The sequence below is a fragment of the Salmo salar genome, chromosome 17, assembly GCF_965601325.2.
Source record: "Salmo salar chromosome 17, fSalSal1, whole genome shotgun sequence".
In the NCBI taxonomy this organism is placed as follows: domain Eukaryota; kingdom Metazoa; phylum Chordata; class Actinopteri; order Salmoniformes; family Salmonidae; genus Salmo; species Salmo salar.
The window spans coordinates 29,172,291-29,196,306 of record NC_138307.1 but is presented as its reverse complement, the minus strand read 5'-3'; the positions used below and the strand labels follow the sequence as shown (position 1 = coordinate 29,196,306).

General features: G+C 32.9%; 1 protein-coding gene across 1 annotated transcript in view; it reads right to left on the bottom strand.

Moving 5' to 3' along the window:
- Positions 1-24,016, bottom strand: part of LOC106594304 (rhodopsin kinase GRK1-like) — a 38,236-nt gene that overhangs the window by 2,926 nt on the left and 11,294 nt on the right. The window lies entirely within an intron of this gene.

Below are 24,016 nucleotides of genomic sequence, written 5' to 3'. Positions count from 1 at the left end.
TAATCAAAGGTTGACAAATGTGTGTATACTGGTTAATGTGTGTATACTGGTTAATGTGTGTATATTGGGTAATGTGTGTATATTGGGTAATGTGTGTATATTGGGTAATGTGTGTATATTGGTTAATGTGTATATATTGGTTAATGTGTGTATATTGGGTAATGTGTATATATTGGTTAATGTGTGTATATTGGGTAATGTGTATATATTGGGTAATGTGTATATATTGGGTAATGTGTATATATTGGGTAATGTGTGTATATTGGGTAATGTGTGTATATTGGTTAATGTGTGTATATTGGGTAATGTGTGTATATTGGGTAATGTGTGTATATTGGGTAATGTGTGTATGTTGGGTAATGTGTGTATATTGGGTAATGTGTGTATATTGGGTAATGTGTGTATGTTGGTTAATGTGTGTATATTGGGTAATGTGTGTATATTGTATGTATATTGGGTAACGTGTGTATATTGGGTAATGTGTATATATTGGGTAATGTGTGTATATTGGGTAATGTGTATATATTGGTTAATGTGTGTATATATTGGGTAATGTGTATATATTGGTTAATGTGTGTATATTGGGTAATGTGTGTATATTGGGTAATGTGTGTATGTTGGTTAATGTGTGTATATTGTATGTATATTGGGTAACGTGTGTATATTGGGTAATGTGTGTATATTGGTTAATGTGTGTATATTGGGTAATGTGTGTATATTGGGTAATGTGTGTATATTGGGTAATGTGTGTATATTGGGTAATGTGTGTATATTGGGTAATGTGTGTATGTTGGTTAATGTGTGTATATTGGGTAATGTGTGTATATTGGGTAATGTGTGTATGTTGGTTAATGTGTGTATATTGGGTAATGTGTGTATATTGTATGTATATTGGGTAACGTGTGTATATTGGGTAATGTGTGTATGTTGGTTAATGTGTGTATATTGGGTAATGTGTGTATATTGGGTAATGTGTGTATGTTGGTTAATGTGTGTATATTGGGTAATGTGTGTATATTGTATGTATATTGGGTAACGTGTGTATATTGGGTAATGTGTGTATATTGGTTAATGTGTGTATATTGGGTAATGTGTGTATATTGGGTAATGTGTGTATATTGGTTAATGTGTGTATATTGGGTAATGTGTGTATGTTGGTTAATGTGTGTATATTGGGTAATGTGTGTATATTGGGTAATGTGTGTATGTTGGTTAATGTGTGTATATTGGGTAATGTGTGTATATTGTATGTATATTGGGTAACGTGTGTATATTGGGTAATGTGTGTATGTTGGTTAATGTGTGTATATTGGGTAATGTGTGTATATTGGGTAATGTGTGTATGTTGGTTAATGTGTGTATATTGGTTAACTGTGTGTATATTGGGTAATGTGTGTATATTGTATGTATATTGGGTAACGTGTGTATGTTGGGTGTAATGTGTGTATATTGGGTAATGTGTGTATATTGGGTAATGTGTGTATATTGGGTAATGTGTGTATATTGGGTAATGTGTGTATATTGGGTAATGTGTGTATGTTGGTTAATGTGTGTATATTGGGTAATGTGTGTATATTGTAGTGTATATTGGGTAATGTGTGTATATTGGGTAATGTGTGTATATTGGGTAATGTGTGTATATTGGGTAATGTGTGTATATTGGGTAATGTGTGTATATTGGGTAATGTGTGTATATTGGGTAATGTGTGTATATTGGGTAATGTGTGTATGGGTATGTGTGTATATTGGGTAATGTGTGTATATTGGGTAATGTGTGTATATTGGGTAATGTGTGTATGTGTGTGATATTGGGTAATGTGTGTATATTGGTTAATGTGTGTATATTGGGTAATGTGTGTATATTGGGTAATGTGTGTATATTGGGTAATGTGTGTATATTGGTTAATGTGTGTATATTGGGTAATGTGTGTATATTGGGTAATGTGTGTATATTGGGTAATGTGTGTATATTGGGTAATGTGTGTATATTGGGTAATGTGTGTATATTGGGTAATGTGTGTATATTGGTAATGTGTGTATATTGGGTAATGTGTGTATATTGGGTAATGTGTGTATATTGGGTAATGTGTGTATGTTGGTTAATGTGTGTATATTGGGTAATGTGTGTATATTGGGTAATGTGTGATATTGGGTAATGTGTGTATATTGGTAATGTGTGTATATTGGGTAATGTGTGTATATTGGGTAATGTGTGTATATTGGGTAATGTGTGTATATTGGGTAATGTGTGTATATTGGTTGTGTGTGTATGGTTAATGTGTGTATATTGGGTAATGTGTGTATATTGGGTAATGTGTGTATATTGGGTAATGTGTGTATATATTGGTTAATGTGTGTATATTGGTTAATGTGTGTATATTGGGTAATGTGTGTATATTGGGTAATGTGTGTATATTGGGTAATGTGTGTATATATTGGGTAATGTGTATATATTGGTTAATGTGTGTATATTGGGTAATGTGTGTATATTGGGTAATGTGTGTATATTGGGTAATGTGTGTATATATTGGGTAATGTGTGTATATTGGTAATTGGGTAATGTGTGTATATATTGGGTAATGTGTGTATATTGGGTAATGTGTGTATATTGGGTAATGTGTGTATATTGGGTAATGTGTGTATATTGGGTAATGTGTGTATATTGGGTAATGTGTGTATATTGGGTAATGTGTGTATATTGGGTAATGTGTGTATATTGGTTAATGTGTGTATATTGGGTAATGTGTGTATATTGTATGTATATTGGGTAATGTGTGTATATTGGGTAATGTGTGTATATTGGTTAATGTGTGTATATTGGGTAATGTGTGTATATTGGGTAATGTGTGTATATTGGTTAATGTGTGTATATTGGGTAATGTGTGTATATTGGGTAATGTGTGTATATTGGGTAATGTGTGTATATTGGGTAATGTGTGTATATTGGTTAATGTGTGTATATTGGGTAATGTGTGTATATTGGGTAATGTGTGTATATTGGGTAATGTGTGTATATTGGGTAATGTGTGTATATTGGGTAATGTGTGTATATTGGGTAATGTGTGTATATTGGGTAATGTGTGTATATTGGGTAATGTGTGTATATTGGTAATGTGTGTATATTGGGTAATGTGTGTATATTGGGTAATGTGTGTATTTGGTAATGTGTGTATATTGGGTAATGTGTGTATATTGGGTAATGTGTGTATATTGGGTAATGTGTGTATATTGGGTAATGTGTGTATATTGGTAATGTGTGTATATTGGGTAATGTGTGTATATTGGGTAATGTGTGTATGTTGGTTAATGTGTGTATATTGGGTAATGTGTGTATATTGTATGTATATTGGGTAACGTGTGTATATTGGGTAATGTGTGTATATTGGGTAATGTGTGTATATTGGGTAATGTGTGTATATTGGGTAATGTGTGTATATTGGGTAATGTGTGTATATTGGGTAATGTGTGTATGTTGGTTAATGTGTGTATATTGGGTAATGTGTGTATATTGGGTAATGTGTGTATGTTGGTTAATGTGTGTATATTGGGTAATGTGTGTATATTGTATGTATATTGGGTAACGTGTGTATATTGGGTAATGTGTGTATATTGGTAATGTGTGTATATTGGGTAATGTGTGTATATTGGGTAATGTGTGTATATTGGGTAATGTGTGTATATTGGGTAATGTGTGTATATATTGGGTAATGTGTGTATATTGGGTAATGTGTGTATATTGGGTAATGTGTGTATATTGGGTAATGTGTGTATATTGGGTAATGTGTGTATATTGGGTAATGTGTGTATATTGGGTAATGTGTGTATATTGGGTAATGTGTGTATATTGGGTAATGTGTGTATATTGGGTAATGTGTGTATATTGGGTAATGTGTGTATATTGGGTAATGTGTGTATATTGGGTAATGTGTGTATATTGGGTAATGTGTGTATATTGGGTAATGTGTGTATATTGGGTAATGTGTGTATATTGGGTAATGTGTGTATATTGGGTAATGTGTGTATATTGGGTAATGTGTGTATATTGGGTAATGTGTGTATATTGGGTAATGTGTGTATATTGGGTAATGTGTGTATATTGGGTAATGTGTGTATATTGGGTAATGTGTGTATATTGGGTAATGTGTGTATGTTGGTTAATGTGTGTATATTGGGTAATGTGTGTATATTGGGTAATGTGTGTATGTTGGTTAATGTGTGTATATTGGGTAATGTGTGTATATTGTATGTATATTGGGTAACGTGTGTATATTGGGTAATGTGTGTATATTGGTTAATGTGTGTATATTGGGTAATGTGTGTATATTGGGTAATGTGTGTATATTGGGTAATGTGTGTATATTGGGTAATGTGTGTATATTGGGTAATGTGTGTATATTGGGTAATGTGTGTATATTGGGTAATGTGTGTATATTGGGTAATGTGTGTATATTGGGTAATGTGTGTATGTTGGTTAATGTGTGTATATTGGGTAATGTGTGTATATTGGGTAATGTGTGTATGTTGGTTAATGTGTGTATATTGGGTAATGTGTGTATATTGTATGTATATTGGGTAACGTGTGTATATTGGGTAATGTGTGTATATTGGTTAATGTGTGTATATTGGGTAATGTGTGTATATTGGGTAATGTGTGTATATTGGGTAATGTGTGTATATTGGTTAATGTGTGTATATTGGGTAATGTGTGTATATTGGGTAATGTGTGTATGTTGGTTAATGTGTGTATATTGGGTAATGTGTGTATATTGGGTAATGTGTGTATGTTGGTTAATGTGTGTATATTGGGTAATGTGTGTATATTGTATGTATATTGGGTAACGTGTGTATATTGGGTAATGTGTGTATATTGGGTAATGTGTGTATATTGGGTAATGTGTGTATATTGGGTAATGTGTGTATATGGGTGTGTGAGGGTAATGTGTGTATTTGGTTAATGTGTGTATATTGGGTAATGTGTGTATATTGGGTAATGTGTGTATGTTGGTTAATGTGTGTATATTGGGTAATGTGTGTATATTGTATGTATATTGGGTAACGTGTGTATATTGGGTAATGTGTGTATATTGGTTAATGTGTGTATATTGGGTAATGTGTGTATATTGGGTAATGTGTGTATATTGGGTAATGTGTGTATATTGGTGTGTGTATATTGGGTAATGTGTGTATATTGGGTAATGTGTGTATATTGGGTAATGTGTGTATATTGGGTAATGTGTGTATATTGGGTAATGTGTGTATATTGGGTAATGTGTGTATATTGGGTAATGTGTGTATATTGGTAATGTGTGTATATTGGGTAATGTGTGTATATTGGGTAATGTGTGTATGTTGGTTAATGTGTGTATATTGGGTAATGTGTGTATATTGGGTAATGTGTGTATATTGGGTAATGTGTGTATATTGGGTAATGTGTGTATATTGGGTAATGTGTGTATATTGGGTATATGTATATTGGGTAACGTGTGTATATTGGGTAATGTGTGTATATTGGGTAATGTGTGTATATTGGGTAATGTGTGTATATTGGGTAATGTGTGTTATATTGGGTAATGTGTGTATATTGGGTAATGTGTGTATATTGGGTAATGTGTGTATATTGGGTAATGTGTGTATATTGGGTAATGTGTGTATATTGGGTAATGTGTGTATATTGGGTAATGTGTGTATATTGGGTAATGTGTGTATATTGGGTAATGTGTGTATATTGGGTAATGTGTGTATATTGGGTAATGTGTGTATATTGGGTAATGTGTGTATATTGGGTAATGTGTGTATATTGGGTAATGTGTGTATATTGGGTAATGTGTGTATATTGGGTAATGTGTGTATATTGGGTAATGTGTGTATATTGGGTAATGTGTGTATATTGGGTAATGTGTGTATATTGGGTAATGTGTGTATATTGGGTAATGTGTGTATATTGGGTAATGTGTGTATATGTGTGTATATTGGGTAATGTGTGTATATTGGGTAATGTGTGTATATTGGGTAATGTGTGTATATTGGGTAATGTGTGTATATTGGGTAATGTGTGTATATTGGGTAATGTGTGTATATTGGGTAATGTGTGTATATTGGGTAATGTGTGTATGTTGGTTAATGTGTGTATATTGGGTAATGTGTGTATATTGGGTAATGTGTGTATGTTGGTTAATGTGTGTATATTGGGTAATGTGTGTATATTGTATGTATATTGGGTAACGTGTGTATATTGGGTAATGTGTGTATGTTGGTTAATGTGTGTATATTGGGTAATGTGTGTATATTGGGTAATGTGTGTATGTTGGTTAATGTGTGTATATTGGGTAATGTGTGTATATTGTATGTATATTGGGTAACGTGTGTATATTGGGTAATGTGTGTATATTGGTAATGTGTGTATATTGGGTAATGTGTGTATATTGGGTAATGTGTGTATATTGGGTAATGTGTGTATATTGGTAATGTGTGTATATTGGGTAGTGTGATATTGGGTAATGTGTGTATGTTGGTTAATGTGTGTATATTGGGTAATGTGTGTATATTGGGTAATGTGTGTATGTTGGTTAATGTGTGTATATTGGGTAATGTGTGTATATTGTATGTATATTGGGTAACGTGTGTATATTGGGTAATGTGTGTATATTGGTTAATGTGTGTATATTGGGTAATGTGTGTATATTGGGTAATGTGTGTATATTGGGTAATGTGTGTATATTGGGTAATGTGTGTATATTGGGTAATGTGTGTATATTGTAGTGTATATTGGGTAATGTGTGTATATTGGGTAATGTGTGTATATTGGGTAATGTGTGTATATTGGGTAATGTGTGTATATTGTTGTAATTGGTAGTGTGTATATTGGGTAATGTGTGTATATTGGGTAATGTGTGTATATTGGGTAATGTGTGTATATTGGGTAATGTGTGTATATTGGGTAATGTGTGTATATTGGGTAATGTGTGTATATTGGGTAATGTGTGTATATTGGGTAATGTGTGTATATTGGGTAATGTGTGTATATTGGTAATGTGTGTATATTGGGTAATGTGTGTATATTGGGTAATGTGTGTATATTGGGTAATGTGTGTATATTGGGTAATGTGTGTATATTGGGTAATGTGTGTATATTGGGTAATGTGTGTATATTGGGTAATGTGTGTATATTGGGTAATGTGTGTATATTGGGTAATGTGTGTATATTGGGTAATGTGTGTATATTGGGTAATGTGTGTATATTGGGTAATGTGTGTATATTGGGTAATGTGTGTATATTGGGTATGTGTATTTGGTAATGTGTGTATATTGGGTAATGTGTGTATATTGGGTAATGTGTGTATATTGGGTAATGTGTGTATATTGGGTAATGTGTGTATATTGGGTAATGTGTGTATGTTGGTTAATGTGTGTATATTGGGTAATGTGTGTATATTGGGTAATGTGTGTATGTTGGTTAATGTGTGTATATTGGGTAATGTGTGTATATTGTATGTATATTGGGTAATGTGTGTATATTGGGTAATGTGTGTATATTGGGTAATGTGTGTATATTGGGTAATGTGTGTATATTGGGTAATGTGTGTATATTGGGTAATGTGTGTATATTGGGTAATGTGTGTATATTGGGTAATGTGTGTATTGGTAAGTGTGTATTTGGTAATGTGTGTATATTGGGTAATGTGTGTATATTGATTGGGTAATGTGTGTATATTGGGTAATGTGTGTATATTGGTTAATGTGTGTATATTGGGTAATGTGTGTATATTGGGTAATGTGTGTATATTGGGTAATGTGTGTATATTGGGTAATGTGTGTATATTGGGTAATGTGTGTATATTGGGTAATGTGTGTATATTGGGTAATGTGTGTATATTGGGTAATGTGTGTATATTGGGTAATGTGTGTATATTGGGTAATGTGTGTATATTGGGTAATGTGTGTATATTGGGTAATGTGTGTATATTGGGTAATTGTGTAATGTATGTATATTGGGTAATGTGTGTATATTGGGTAATGTGTGTATATTGGGTAATGTGTGTATATTGTGTGTATTGGGTAATGTGTGTATATTGGGTAATGTGTGTATATTGGGTAATGTGTGTATATTGGGTAATGTGTGTATATTGGGTAATGTGTGTATGTTGGTTAATGTGTGTATATTGGGTAATGTGTGTATATTGGGTAATGTGTGTATGTTGGTTAATGTGTGTATATTGGGTAATGTGTGTATATTGTATGTATATTGGGTAACGTGTGTATATTGGGTAATGTGTGTATATTGGTTAATGTGTGTATATTGGGTAATGTGTGTATATTGGGTAATGTGTGTATATTGGGTAATGTGTGTATATTGGGTAATGTGTGTATATTGGGTAATGTGTGTATATTGGGTAATGTGTGTATATTGTAATGTGTGTATATTGGGTAATGTGTGTATATTGGGTAATGTGTGTATATTGGGTAATGTGTGTATATTGGGTAATGTGTGTATATTGGGTAATGTGTGTATAGGTTGGGTTGGGAATGTGTGTATATTGGGTAATGTGTGTATATTGGGTAATGTGTGTATGTTGGTTAATGTGTGTATATTGGGTAATGTGTGTATATTGTATGTATATTGGGTAACGTGTGTATATTGGGTAATGTGTGTATATTGGTTAATGTGTGTATATTGGGTAATGTGTGTATATTGGGTAATGTGTGTATATTGGGTAATGTGTGTATATTGGGTAATGTGTGTATATTGGGTAATGTGTGTATATTGGGTAATGTGTGTATATTGGGTAATGTGTGTATATTGGGTAATGTGTGTATATTGGGTAATGTGTGTATATTGGGTAATGTGTGTATATTGGGTAATGTGTGTATATTGGGTAATGTGTGTATATTGGGTAATGTGTGTATATTGGGTAATGTGTGTATATTGGGTAATGTGTGTATATTGGTAATGTGTGTATATTGGGTAATGTGTGTATATTGGGTAATGTGTGTATGTTGGTTAATGTGTGTATATTGGGTAATGTGTGTATATTGGGTAATGTGTGTATGTTGGTTAATGTGTGTATATTGGGTAATGTGTGTATATTGTATGTATATTGGGTAACGTGTGTATATTGGGTAATGTGTGTATATTGGTTAATGTGTGTATATTGGGTAATGTGTGTATATTGGGTAATGTGTGTATATTGGGTAATGTGTGTATATTGGGTAATGTGTGTATATTGGTAATGTGTGTATATTGGGTAATGTGTGTATATTGGGTAATGTGTGTATATTGGGTAATGTGTGTATATTGGGTAATGTGTGTATATTGGGTAATGTGTGTATATTGGTTAATGTGTGTATATTGGGTAATGTGTGTATATTGGGTAATGTGTGTATATTGGGTAATGTGTGTATATTGGGTAATGTGTGTATATTGGGTAATGTGTGTATATTGGGTAATGTGTGTATATTGGGTAATGTGTGTATATTGGGTAATGTGTGTATATTGGGTAATGTGTGTATATTGGGTAATGTGTGTATATTGGGTAATGTGTGTATATTGGGTAATGTGTGTATATTGGGTAATGTGTGTATATTGGGTAATGTGTGTATATTGGGTAATGTGTGTATATTGGGTAATGTGTGTATATTGGGTAATGTGTGTATATTGGGTAATGTGTGTATATTGGGTAATGTGTGTATATTGGGTAATGTGTGTATATTGGGTAATGTGTGTATATTGGGTAATGTGTGTATATTGGGTAATGTGTGTATATTGGGTAATGTGTGTATATTGGGTAATGTGTGTATATTGGGTAATGTGTGTATATTGGGTAATGTGTGTATATTGGGTAATGTGTGTATATTGGGTAATGTGTGTATATTGGGTAATGTGTGTATATTGGGTAATGTGTGTATATTGGGTAATGTGTGTATATTGGTATGTGATATTGGGTAATGTGTGTATATGGTGGTGTAATGTGTGTATATTGGGTAATGTGTGTATATTGGGTAATGTGTGTATATTGGGTAATGTGTGTATGTTGGTTAATGTGTGTATATTGGGTAATGTGTGTATATTGGGTAATGTGTGTATGTTGGTTAATGTGTGTATATTGGGTAATGTGTGTATATTGTATGTATATTGGGTAACGTGTGTATATTGGGTAATGTGTGTATATTGGTAATGTGTGTATATTGGGTAATGTGTGTATATTGGGTAATGTGTGTATATTGGGTAATGTGTGTATTTGGTAATGTGTGTATATTGGGTAATGTGTGTATATTGGTAATGTGTGTATATTGGGTAATGTGTGTATATTGGGTAATGTGTGTATATTGGGTAATGTGTGTATATTGGGTAATGTGTGTATATTGGGTAATGTGTGTATATTGTATGTGTATGGGTAATGTGTGTATATTGGGTAATGTGTGTATGTTGGTTAATGTGTGTATATTGGGTAATGTGTGTATATTGGGTAATGTGTGTATGTTGGTTAATGTGTGTATATTGGGTAATGTGTGTATATTGTATGTATATTGGGTAACGTGTGTATATTGGGTAATGTGTGTATATTGGTTAATGTGTGTATATTGGGTAATGTGTGTATATTGGGTAATGTGTGTATTTGGTAATGTGTGTATATTGGTAATGTGTGTATATTGGGTAATGTGTGTATATTGGGTAATGTGTGTATATTGGGTAATGTGTGTATATTGGGTAATGTGTGTATATTGGGTAATGTGTGTATATTGGGTAATGTGTGTATATTGGGTAATGTGTGTATATTGGGTAATGTGTGTATGTTGGTTAATGTGTGTATATTGGGTAATGTGTGTATATTGGGTAATGTGTGTATGTTGGTTAATGTGTGTATATTGGGTAATGTGTGTATATTGTATGTATATTGGGTAACGTGTGTATATTGGGTAATGTGTGTATATTGGTTAATGTGTGTATATTGGGTAATGTGTGTATATTGGGTAATGTGTGTATATTGGGTAATGTGTGTATATTGGGTAATGTGTGTATATTGGGTAATGTGTGTATTGTATGTATGGGTAATGTGTGTATATTGGGTAATGTGTGTATGTTGGTTAATGTGTGTATATTGGGTAATGTGTGTATATTGTATGTATATTGGGTAACGTGTGTATATTGGGTAATGTGTGTATATTGGTTAATGTGTGTATATTGGGTAATGTGTGTATATTGGGTAATGTGTGTATATTGGGTAATGTGTGTATATTGGGTAATGTGTGTATATTGGGTAATGTGTGTATATTGGGTAATGTGTGTATATTGGGTAATGTGTGTATATTGGGTAATGTGTGTATATTGGGTAATGTGTGTATATTGGGTAATGTGTGTATATTGGGTAATGTGTGTATATTGGGTAATGTGTGTATATTGGGTAATGTGTGTATATTGGGTAATGTGTGTATATTGGGTAATGTGTGTATATTGGGTAATGTGTGTATATTGGGTAATGTGTGTATATTGGGTAATGTGTGTATATGATTGGGTAATGTGTGTATATTGGGTAATGTGTGTATATTGGGTAATGTGTGTATATTGGGTAATGTGTGTATATTGGGTAATGTGTGTATATTGGGTAATGTGTGTATATTGGGTAATGTGTGTATATTGGGTAATGTGTGTATATTGGGTAATGTGTGTATATTGGGTAATGTGTGTATATTGGGTAATGTGTGTATATTGGGTAATGTGTGTATATTGGGTAATGTGTGTATATTGGGTAATGTGTGTATATTGTATGATTGGGTAATGTGTATATTGGGTAATGTGTGTATATTGGTAATGTGTGTATATTGGGTAATGTGTGTATATTGGGTAATGTGTGTATATTGGGTAATGTGTGTATGTTGGTTAATGTGTGTATATTGGGTAATGTGTGTATATTGGGTAATGTGTGTATGTTGGTTAATGTGTGTATATTGGGTAATGTGTGTATATTGTATGTATATTGGGTAACGTGTGTATATTGGGTAATGTGTGTATATTGGGTAATGTGTGTATATTGGGTAATGTGTGTATATTGGGTAATGTGTGTATATTGGGTAATGTGTGTATGTTGGTTAATGTGTGTATATTGGGTAATGTGTGTATATTGGGTAATGTGTGTATGTTGGTTAATGTGTGTATATTGGGTAATGTGTGTATATTGTATGTATATTGGGTAACGTGTGTATATTGGGTAATGTGTGTATATTGGGTAATGTGTGTATATTGGGTAATGTGTGTATATTGGAGTGTATATTGGGTAAGTGTGTATATTGGGTAATGTGTGTATATTGGGTAATGTGTGTATATTGGGTAATGTGTGTATATTGGGTAATGTGTGTATATTGGGTAATGTGTGTATATTGGGTAATGTGTGTATATTGGGTAATGTGTGTATATTGGTAATGTGTGTATATTGGGTAATGTGTGTATATTGGGTAATGTGTGTATATTGGGTAATGTGTGTATATTGGGTAATGTGTGTATATTGGGTAATGTGTGTATATTGGGTAATGTGTGTATTGGGTATGTGTGTATATTGGGTAATGTGTGTATATTGGGTAATGTGTGTATATTGGGTAATGTGTGTATATTGGGTAATGTGTGTATATTGGGTAATGTGTGTATATTGGGTAATGTGTGTATATTGGGTAATGTGTGTATATTGGGTAATGTGTGTATATTGGGTAATGTGTGTATATTGGGTAATGTGTGTATGTTGGTTAATGTGTGTATATTGGGTAATGTGTGTATATTGGGTAATGTGTGTATGTTGGTTAATGTGTGTATATTGGGTAATGTGTGTATATTGTATGTATATTGGGTAACGTGTGTATATTGGGTAATGTGTGTATGTTGGTTAATGTGTGTATATTGGGTAATGTGTGTATATTGGGTAATGTGTGTATGTTGGTTAATGTGTGTATATTGGGTAATGTGTGTATATTGTATGTATATTGGGTAACGTGTGTATATTGGGTAATGTGTGTATATTGGGTAATGTGTGTATATTGGGTAATGTGTGTATATTGGGTAATGTGTGTATATTGGTAATGTGTGTATATTGGGTAATGTGTGTATATTGGGTAATGTGTGTATGTTGGTTAATGTGTGTATATTGGGTAATGTGTGTATATTGGGTAATGTGTGTATGTTGGTTAATGTGTGTATATTGGGTAATGTGTGTATATTGTATGTATATTGGGTAACGTGTGTATATTGGGTAATGTGTGTATGTTGGTTAATGTGTGTATATTGGGTAATGTGTGTATATTGGGTAATGTGTGTATGTTGGTTAATGTGTGTATATTGGGTAATGTGTGTATATTGTATGTATATTGGGTAACGTGTGTATATTGGGTAATGTGTGTATATTGGGTAATGTGTGTATATTGGGTAATGTGTGTATATTGGTAGTGTGTATATTGGGTAATGTGTGTATATTGGGTAATGTGTGTATATTGGTTAATGTGTGTATATTGGGTAATGTGTGTATATTGGGTAATGTGTGTATATTGGGTAATGTGTGTATATTGGGTAATGTGTGTATATTGGGTAATGTGTGTATATTGGGTAATGTGTGTATATTGGGTAATGTGTGTATATTGGGTAATGTGTGTATATTGGGTAATGTGTGTATATTGGGTAATGTGTGTATATTGGGTAATGTGTGTATGTTGGTTAATGTGTGTATATTGGGTAATGTGTGTATATTGGGTAATGTGTGTATATTGGGTAATGTGTGTATATTGGGTAATGTGTGTATATTGGTTAATGTGTGTATATTGGGTAATGTGTGTATATTGTATGTATATTGGGTAACGTGTGTATATTGGGTAATGTGTGTATATTGGGTAATGTGTGTATATTGGGTAATGTGTGTATATTGGGTAATGTGTGTATATTGGGTAATGTGTGTATATTGGGTAATGTGTGTATATTGGGTAATGTGTGTATATTGGGTAATGTGTGTATATTGGGTAATGTGTGTATATTGGGTAATGTGTGTATATTGGGTAATGTGTGTATATTGGGTAATGTGTGTATATTGGGTAATGTGTGTATATTGGGTAATGTGTGTATATTGGGTAATGTGTGTATATTGGGTAATGTGTGTATATTGGGTAATGTGTGTATATTGGGTAATGTGTGTATATTGGGTAATGTGTGTATATTGGGTAATGTGTGTATATTGGGTAATGTGTGTATGGTAATGTGTGTATATTGGGTAATGTGTGTATATTGGGTAATGTGTGTATATTGGGTAATGTGTGTATATTGGGTAAGTGTGTATATTGGGTAATGTGTGTATATTGGGTAATGTGTGTATATTGGGTAATGTGTGTATATTGGGTAATGTGTGTATATTGGGTAATGTGTGTATATTGGGTAATGTGTGTATATTGGGTAATGTGTGTATATTGGGTAATGTGTGTATATTGGGTAATGTGTGTATATTGGGTAATGTGTGTATATTGGGTAATGTGTGTATATTGGGTAATGTGTGTATATTGGGTAATGTGTGTATATTGGGTAATGTGTGTATATTGGGTAATGTGTGTATATTGGGTAATGTGTGTATATTGGGTAATGTGTGTATATTGGGTAATGTGTGTATATTGGTAATGTGTGTATATTGGGTAATGTGTGTATATTGGGTAATGTGTGTATATTGGGTAATGTGTGTATATTGGGTAATGTGTGTATATTGGGTAATGTGTGTATATTGGTAATGTGTATATTGGGTAATGTGTGTATATTGGGTAATGTGTGTATATTGGGTAATGTGTGTATATTGGGTAATGTGTGTATATTGGGTAATGTGTGTATATTGGGTAATGTGTGTATATTGGGTAATGTGTGTATATTGGGTAATGTGTGTATATTGGGTAATGTGTGTATATTGGGTAATGTGTGTATATTGGGTAATGTGTGTATATTGGGTAATGTGTGTATATTGGGTAATGTGTGTATATTGGGTAATGTGTGTATATTGGGTAATGTGTGTATGTTGGTTAATGTGTGTATATTGGGTAATGTGTGTATATTGTATGTATATTGGGTAACGTGTGTATATTGGGTAATGTGTGTATATTGGTTAATGTGTGTATATTGGGTAATGTGTGTATATTGGGTAATGTGTGTATATTGGGTAATGTGTGTATGTTGGTTAATGTGTGTATATTGGGTAATGTGTGTATATTGGGTAATGTGTGTATGTTGGTTAATGTGTGTATATTGGGTAATGTGTGTATATTGTATGTATATTGGGTAACGTGTGTATATTGGGTAATGTGTGTATATTGGTAATGTGTGTATATTGGGTAATGTGTGTATATTGGGTAATGTGTGTATATTGGGTAATGTGTGTATATTGGTAATGTGTGTATATTGGGTAATGTGTGTATATTGGGTAATGTGTGTATATTGGGTAATGTGTGTATATTGGGTAATGTGTGTATATTGGGTAATGTGTGTATATTGGGTAATGTGTGTATATTGGGTAATGTGTGTATATTGGGTAATGTGTGTATATTGGGTAATGTGTGTATATTGGGTAATGTGTGTATATTGGGTAATGTGTGTATATTGGGTAATGTGTGTATATTGGGTAATGTGTGTATATTGGTAGTGGTATATTGGGTAATGTGTGTATATTGGGTAATGTGTGTATATTGGGTAATGTGTGTATATTGGGTAATGTGTGTATATTGGGTAATGTGTGTATATTGGGTAATGTGTGTATATTGGGTAATGTGTGTATATTGGGTAATGTGTGTATATTGGGTAATGTGTGTATATTGGGTAATGTGTGTATATTGGGTAATGTGTGTATATTGGGTAATGTGTGTATATTGGGTAATGTGTGTATATTGGGTAATGTGTGTATATTGGGTAATGTGTGTATATTGGGTAATGTGTGTATATTGGGTAATGTGTGTATATTGGGTTAATGTGTGTATATTGGGTAATGTGTGTATATTGGGTAATGTGTGTATATTGGGTAATGTGTGTATATTGGTTAATGTGTGTATATTGGGTAATGTGTGTATATTGGGTAATGTGTGTATATTGGGTAATGTGTGTATATTGGGTAATGTGTGTATATTGGGTAATGTGTGTATATTGGGTAATGTGTGTATATTGGGTAATGTGTGTATATTGGGTAATGTGTGTATATTGGGTAATGTGTGTATATTGGGTAATGTGTGTATATTGGGTAATGTGTGTATATTGGGTAATGTGTGTATATTGGGTAATGTGTGTATATTGGGTAAGTGTGTATTGGTATGTGTGATTGGGTAATGTGTGTATATTGGGTAATGTGTGTATATTGGGTAATGTGTGTATATTGGGTAATGTGTGTATATTGGGTAATGTGTGTATATTGGGTAATGTGTGTATGTTGGTTAATGTGTGTATATTGGGTAATGTGTGTATATTGGGTAATGTGTGTATGTTGGTTAATGTGTGTATATTGGGTAATGTGTGTATATTGTATGTATATTGGGTAACGTGTGTATATTGGGTAATGTGTGTATGTTGGTTAATGTGTGTATATTGGGTAATGTGTGTATATTGGGTAATGTGTGTATATTGGGTAATGTGTGTATATTGTAATGTGTGTATATTGGGTAATGTGTGTATATTGGTTAATGTGTGTATATTGGGTAATGTGTGTATATTGGGTAATGTGTGTATATTGGGTAATGTGTGTATATTGGGTAATGTGTGTATATTGGGTAATGTGTGTATATTGGGTAATGTGTGTATTTGGTAATGTGTGTATATTGGGTAATGTGTGTATATTGGGTAATGTGTGTATATTGGGTAATGTGTGTATATTGGGTAATGTGTGTATATTGGGTAATGTGTGTATGTTGGTTAATGTGTGTATATTGGGTAATGTGTGTATATTGGGTAATGTGTGTATGTTGGTTAATGTGTGTATATTGGGTAATGTGTGTATATTGTATGTATATTGGGTAACGTGTGTATATTGGGTAATGTGTGTATATTGGTTAATGTGTGTATATTGGGTAATGTGTGTATATTGGGTAATGTGTGTATATTGGGTAATGTGTGTATATTGGGTAATGTGTGTATATTGGGTAATGTGTGTATATTGGGTAATGTGTGTATATTGGGTAATGTGTGTATATTGGGTAATGTGTGTATATTGGGTAATGTGTGTATATTGGGTAATGTGTGTATATTGGGTAATGTGTGTATATTGGGTAATGTGTGTATATTGGGTAATGTGTGTATATTGGGTAATGTGTGTATATTGGGTAATGTGTGTATATTGGGTAATGTGTGTATATTGTAGTGTATATTGGGTAATGTGTGTATATTGGGTAATGTGTGTATATTGGGTAATGTGTGTATATTGGGTAATGTGTGTATATTGGGTAATGTGTGTATATTGGGTAATGTGTGTATATTGGGTAATGTGTGTATATTGGGTAATGTGTGTATATTGGGTAATGTGTGTATATTGGTAATGTGTGTATATTAGTGTGTATATTGGGTAATGTGTGTATATTGGGTAATGTGTGTATATTGGGTAATGTGTGTATATTGGGTAATGTGTGTATATTGGGTAATGTGTGTATATTGGGTAATGTGTGTATTTGGTAATGTGTGTATATTGGGTAATGTGTGTATATTGGGTAATGTGTGTATGTTGGTTAATGTGTGTATATTGGGTAATGTGTGTATATTGTATGTATATTGGGTAACGTGTGTATATTGGGTAATGTGTGTATATTGGGTAATGTGTGTATATTGGGTAATGTGTGTATATTGGGTAATGTGTGTATATTGGTTAATGTGTGTATATTGGGTAATGTGTGTATATTGGGTAATGTGTGTATGTTGGTTAATGTGTGTATATTGGGTAATGTGTGTATATTGGGTAATGTGTGTATGTTGGTTAATGTGTGTATATTGGGTAATGTGTGTATATTGTATGTATATTGGGTAACGTGTGTATATTGGGTAATGTGTGTATATTGGTTAATGTGTGTATATTGGGTAATGTGTGTATATTGGGTAATGTGTGTATTTGGTAATGTGTGTATTTGGTAATGTGTGTATATTGGGTAATGTGTGTATATTGGGTAATGTGTGTATATTGGGTAATGTGTGTATATTGGGTAATGTGTGTATATTGGGTAATGTGTGTATATTGGGTAATGTGTGTATATTGGGTAATGTGTGTATATTGGGTAATGTGTGTATATTGGGTAATGTGTGTATATTGGGTAATGTGTGTATATTGGGTAATGTGTGTATATTGGGTAATGTGTGTATATTGGGTAATGTGTGTATATTGGGTAATGTGTGTATATTGGGTAATGTGTGTATATTGGGTAATGTGTGTATATTGGGTAATGTGTGTATATTGGGTAATGTGTGTATATTGGGTAATGTGTGTATATTGGGTAATGTGTGTATATTGGGTAATGTGTGTATATTGGGTAATGTGTGTATATTGGGTAATGTGTGTATATTGGGTAATGTGTGTATATTGGGTAATGTGTGTATATTGGGTAATGTGTGTATATTGGGTAATGTGTGTATATTGGGTAATGTGTGTATATTGGGTAATGTGTGTATATTGGGTAATGTGTGTATATTGGGTAATGTGTGTATATTGGGTAATGTGTGTATATTGGGTAATGTGTGTATATTGGGTAATGTGTGTATATTGGGTAATGTGTGTATATTGGGTAATGTGTGTATATTGGGTGGGGTAATGTGTGTATATTGGGTAATGTGTGTATATTGGGTAATGTGTGTATATTGGGTAATGTGTGTATATTGGGTAATGTGTGTATATTGGGTAATGTGTGTATATTGGGTAATGTGTGTATATTGGGTAATGTGTGTATATTGGGTAATGTGTGTATATTGGGTAATGTGTGTATATTGGGTAATGTGTGTATATTGGGTAATGTGTGTATGGGTAATGTGTGTGGGTAATGTGTGTATATTGTATGTATATTGGGTAACGTGTGTATATTGGGTAATGTGTGTATATTGGTTAATGTGTGTATATTGGGTAATGTGTGTATATTGGGTAATGTGTGTATATTGGGTAATGTGTGTATATTGGTGTAATGTGTGTATATTGGGTAATGTGTGTATATTGGGTAATGTGTGTATATTGGGTAATGTGTGTATATTGGGTAATGTGTGTATATTGGGTAATGTGTGTATATTGGGTAATGTGTGTATGTTGGTTAATGTGTGTATATTGGGTAATGTGTGTATATTGGTATGTGGTATATTGGGTAATGTGTGTATATTGGGTAATGTGTGTATATTGGTAGTGTGATATTGGGTAATGTGTGTATATTGGGTAATGTGTGTATATTGGGTAATGTGTGTATATTGGGTAATGTGTGTATATTGGGTAATGTGTGTATATTGGTAATGTGTGTATATTGGGTAATGTGTGTATATTGGGTAATGTGTGTATATTGGGTAATGTGTGTATATTGGGTAATGTGTGTATATTGGGTAATGTGTGTATATTGGGTAATGTGTGTATATTGGGTAATGTGTGGTAATGTGTGTATATTGGGTAATGTGTGTATATTGGGTAATGTGTGTATATTGGGTAATGTGTGTATGTTGGTTAATGTGTGTATATTGGGTAATGTGTGTATATTGGGTAATGTGTGTATGTTGGTTAATGTGTGTATATTGGGTAATGTGTGTATATTGGGTAGTGTGTATGGGTAATGTGTGTATTTGGTAATGTGTGTATATTGGGTAATGTGTGTATATTGGGTAATGTGTGTATATTGGGTAATGTGTGTATATTGGGTAATGTGTGTATATTGGGTAATGTGTGTATATTGGGTAATGTGTGTATATTGGGTAATGTGTGTATGTTGGTTAATGTGTGTATATTGGGTAATGTGTGTATATTGGGTAATGTGTGTATGTTGGTTAATGTGTGTATATTGGGTAATGTGTGTATATTGTATGTATATTGGGTAACGTGTGTATATTGGGTAATGTGTGTATATTGGTTAATGTGTGTATATTGGGTAATGTGTGTATATTGGGTAATGTGTGTATATTGGGTAATGTGTGTATATTGGGTAATGTGTGTATATTGGGTAATGTGTGTATATTGGGTAATGTGTGTATATTGGGTAATGTGTGTATATTGGGTAATGTGTGTATATTGGGTAATGTGTGTATATTGGGTAATGTGTGTATATTGGGTAATGTGTGTATATTGGGTAATGTGTGTATATTGGGTAATGTGTGTATATTGGGTAATGTGTGTATATTGGGTAATGTGTGTATATTGGGTAATGTGTGTATATTGGGTAATGTGTGTATATTGGGTAATGTGTGTATATTGGGTAATGTGTGTATATTGGGTAATGTGGGTAATGTGTGTATATTGGGTAATGTGTGTATATTGGGTAATGTGTGTATATTGGGTAATGTGTGTATATTGGGTAATGTGTGTATATTGGGTAATGTGTGTATATTGGGTAATGTGTGTATATTGGGTAATGTGTGTATATTGGGTAATGTGTGTATATTGGGTAATGTGTGTATATTGGGTAATGTGTGTATATTGGGTAATGTGTGTATATTGGGTAATGTGTGTATATTGGGTAATGTGTGTATATTGGGTAATGTGTGTATATTGGGTAATGTGTGTATATTGGGTAATGTGTGTATATTGGGTAATGTGTGTATATTGGGTAATGTGTGTATATTGGGTAATGTGTGTATATTGGGTAATGTGTGTATATTGGGTAATGTGTGTATATTGGGTAATGTGTGTATATTGGGTAATGTGTGTATATTGGGTAATGTGTGTATATTGGGTAATGTGTGTATATTGGGTAATGTGTGTATATTGGGTAATGTGTGTATATTGGGTAATGTGTGTATATTGGGTAATGTGTGTATATTGGGTAATGTGTGTATATTGGGTAATGTGTGTATATTGGGTAATGTGTGTATGGTATGGTGTAGGGATGTGTGTATATTGGGTAATGTGTGTATATTGGGTAATGTGTGTATATTGGGTAATGTGTGTATATTGGGTAATGTGTGTATATTGGGTTGTGTGATATTGGGTAATGTGTGTATATTGGGTAATGTGTGTATATTGGGTAATGTGTGTATATTGGTTAATGTGTGTATATTGGGTAATGTGTGTATATTGGGTAATGTGTGTATATTGGGTAATGTGTGTATATTGGGTAATGTGTGTATATTGGGTAATGTGTGTATGTTGGTTAATGTGTGTATATTGGGTAATGTGTGTATATTGGGTAATGTGTGTATGTTGGTTAATGTGTGTATATTGGGTAATGTGTGTATATTGTATGTATATTGGGTAACATGTGTATATTGGGTAATGTGTGTATGTTGGTTAATGTGTGTATATTGGGTAATGTGTGTATATTGGGTAATGTGTGTATGTTGGTTAATGTGTGTATATTGGGTAATGTGTGTATATTGTATGTATATTGGGTAACGTGTGTATATTGGGTAATGTGTGTATATTGGTTAATGTGTGTATATTGGGTAATGTGTGTATATTGGGTAATGTGTGTATATTGGGTAATGTGTGTATATTGGTTAATGTGTGTATATTGGGTAATGTGTGTATATTGGTAATGTGTGTATTGGTTAATGTGTGTATATTGGGTAATGTGTGTATATTGGGTAATGTGTGTATGTTGGTTAATGTGTGTATATTGGGTAATGTGTGTATATTGTATGTATATTGGGTAACGTGTGTATATTGGGTAATGTGTGTATGTTGGTTAATGTGTGTATATTGGGTAATGTGTGTATATTGGGTAATGTGTGTATATTGGGTAATGTGTGTATGTTGGTTAATGTGTGTATATTGGGTAATGTGTGTATATTGGGTAATGTGTGTATATTGGGTAATGTGTGTATATTGGGTAATGTGTGTATATTGGTAATGTGTGTATATTGGGTAATGTGTGTATATTGGGTAATGTGTGTATATTGGGTAATGTGTGTATATTGGGTAATGTGTGTATATTGGGTAATGTGTGTATATTGGTAAGTGTGTATATTGGGTAATGTGTGTATATTGGGTAATGTGTGTATATTGGGTAATGTGTGTATATTGGGTAATGTGTGTATATTGGGTAATGTGTGTATATTGGGTAATGTGTGTATATTGGGTAATGTGTGTATATTGGGTAATGTGTGTATATTGGGTAATGTGTGTATATTGGGTAATGTGTGTATATTGGGTAATGTGTGTATATTGGGTAATGTGTGTATATTGGGTAATGTGTGTATATTGGGTAATGTGTGTATATTGGGTAATGTGTGTATATTGGGTAATGTGTGTATATTGGGTAATGTGTGTATATTGGGTAATGTGTGTATATTGGTAATGTGTATATTGGGTAATGTGTGTATATTGGGTAATGTGTGTATATTGGGTAATGTGTGTATATTGGGTAATGTGTGTATATTGGGTAATGTGTGTATATTGGGTAATGTGTGTATATTGGGTAATGTGTGTATATTGGGTAATGTGTGTATATTGGGTAATGTGTGTATATTGGGTAAGTGTGTATATTGGGTAACGTGTGTATATTGGGTAATGTGTGTATATTGGGTAATGTGTGTATATTGGGTAATGTGTGTATATTGGGTAATGTGTGTATGTTGGTTAATGTGTGTATATTGGGTAATGTGTGTATATTGGGTAATGTGTGTATGTTGGTTAATGTGTGTATATTGGGTAATGTGTGTATATTGTTTGTATATTGGGTAACGTGTGTATATTGGGTAATGTGTGTATATTGGTTAATGTGTGTATATTGGGTAATGTGTGTATATTGGGTAATGTGTGTATATTGGGTAATGTGTGTATATTGGTTAATGTGTGTTTATTGGGTAATGTGTGTATATTGGGTAATGTGTGTATGTTGGTTAATGTGTGTATATTGGGTAATGTGTGTATATTGGGTAATGTGTGTATGTTGGTTAATGTGTGTATATTGGGTAATGTGTGTATATTGTATGTATATTGGGTAACGTGTGTATATTGGGTAATGTGTGTATGTTGGTTAATGTGTGTATATTGGGTAATGTGTGTATATTGGGTAATGTGTGTATATTGGGTAATGTGTGTATATTGGGTAATGTGTGTATATTGGTTAATGTGTGTATATTGGGTAATGTGTGTATGTTGGTTAATGTGTGTATATTGGGTAATGTGTGTATATTGGGTAATGTGTGTATGTTGGTTAATGTGTGTATATTGGGTAATGTGTGTATATTGTATGTATATTAGGTAACGTGTGTATATTGGGTAATGTGTGTATGTTGGTTAATGTGTGTATATTGGGTAATGTGTGTATATTGGGTAATGTGTGTATGTTGGTTAATGTGTGTATATTGGGTAATGTGTGTATATTGTATGTATATTGGGTAACGTGTGTATATTGGTTAATGTGTGTATATTGGGTAATGTGTGTATATTGTATGTATATTGGGTAACGTGTGTATATTGGGTAATGTGTGTATATTGGTTAATGTGTGTATATTGGGTAATGTGTGTATATTGGGTAATGTGTGTATATTGGGTAATGTGTGTATATTGGGTAATGTGTGTATATTGGTAATGTGTGTATATTGGTTAATGTGTGTATATTGGGTAATGTGTGTATATTGGGTAATGTGTGTATATTGGGTAATGTGTGTATGTTGGTTAATGTGTGTATATTGGGTAATGTGTGTATATTGGGTAATGTGTGTATATTGTGTGTATATTGGGTAATGTGTGTATATTGGTTAATGTGTGTATATTGGGTAATGTGTATATATTGGGTAATGTGTGTATATTGGGTAATGTGTATATATTGGGTAATGTGTGTATATTGGGTAATGTATGTATATTGGGTAATGTGTGTATGTTGGTTAATGTGTGTATATTGGGTAATGTGTGTATATTGTATGTATATT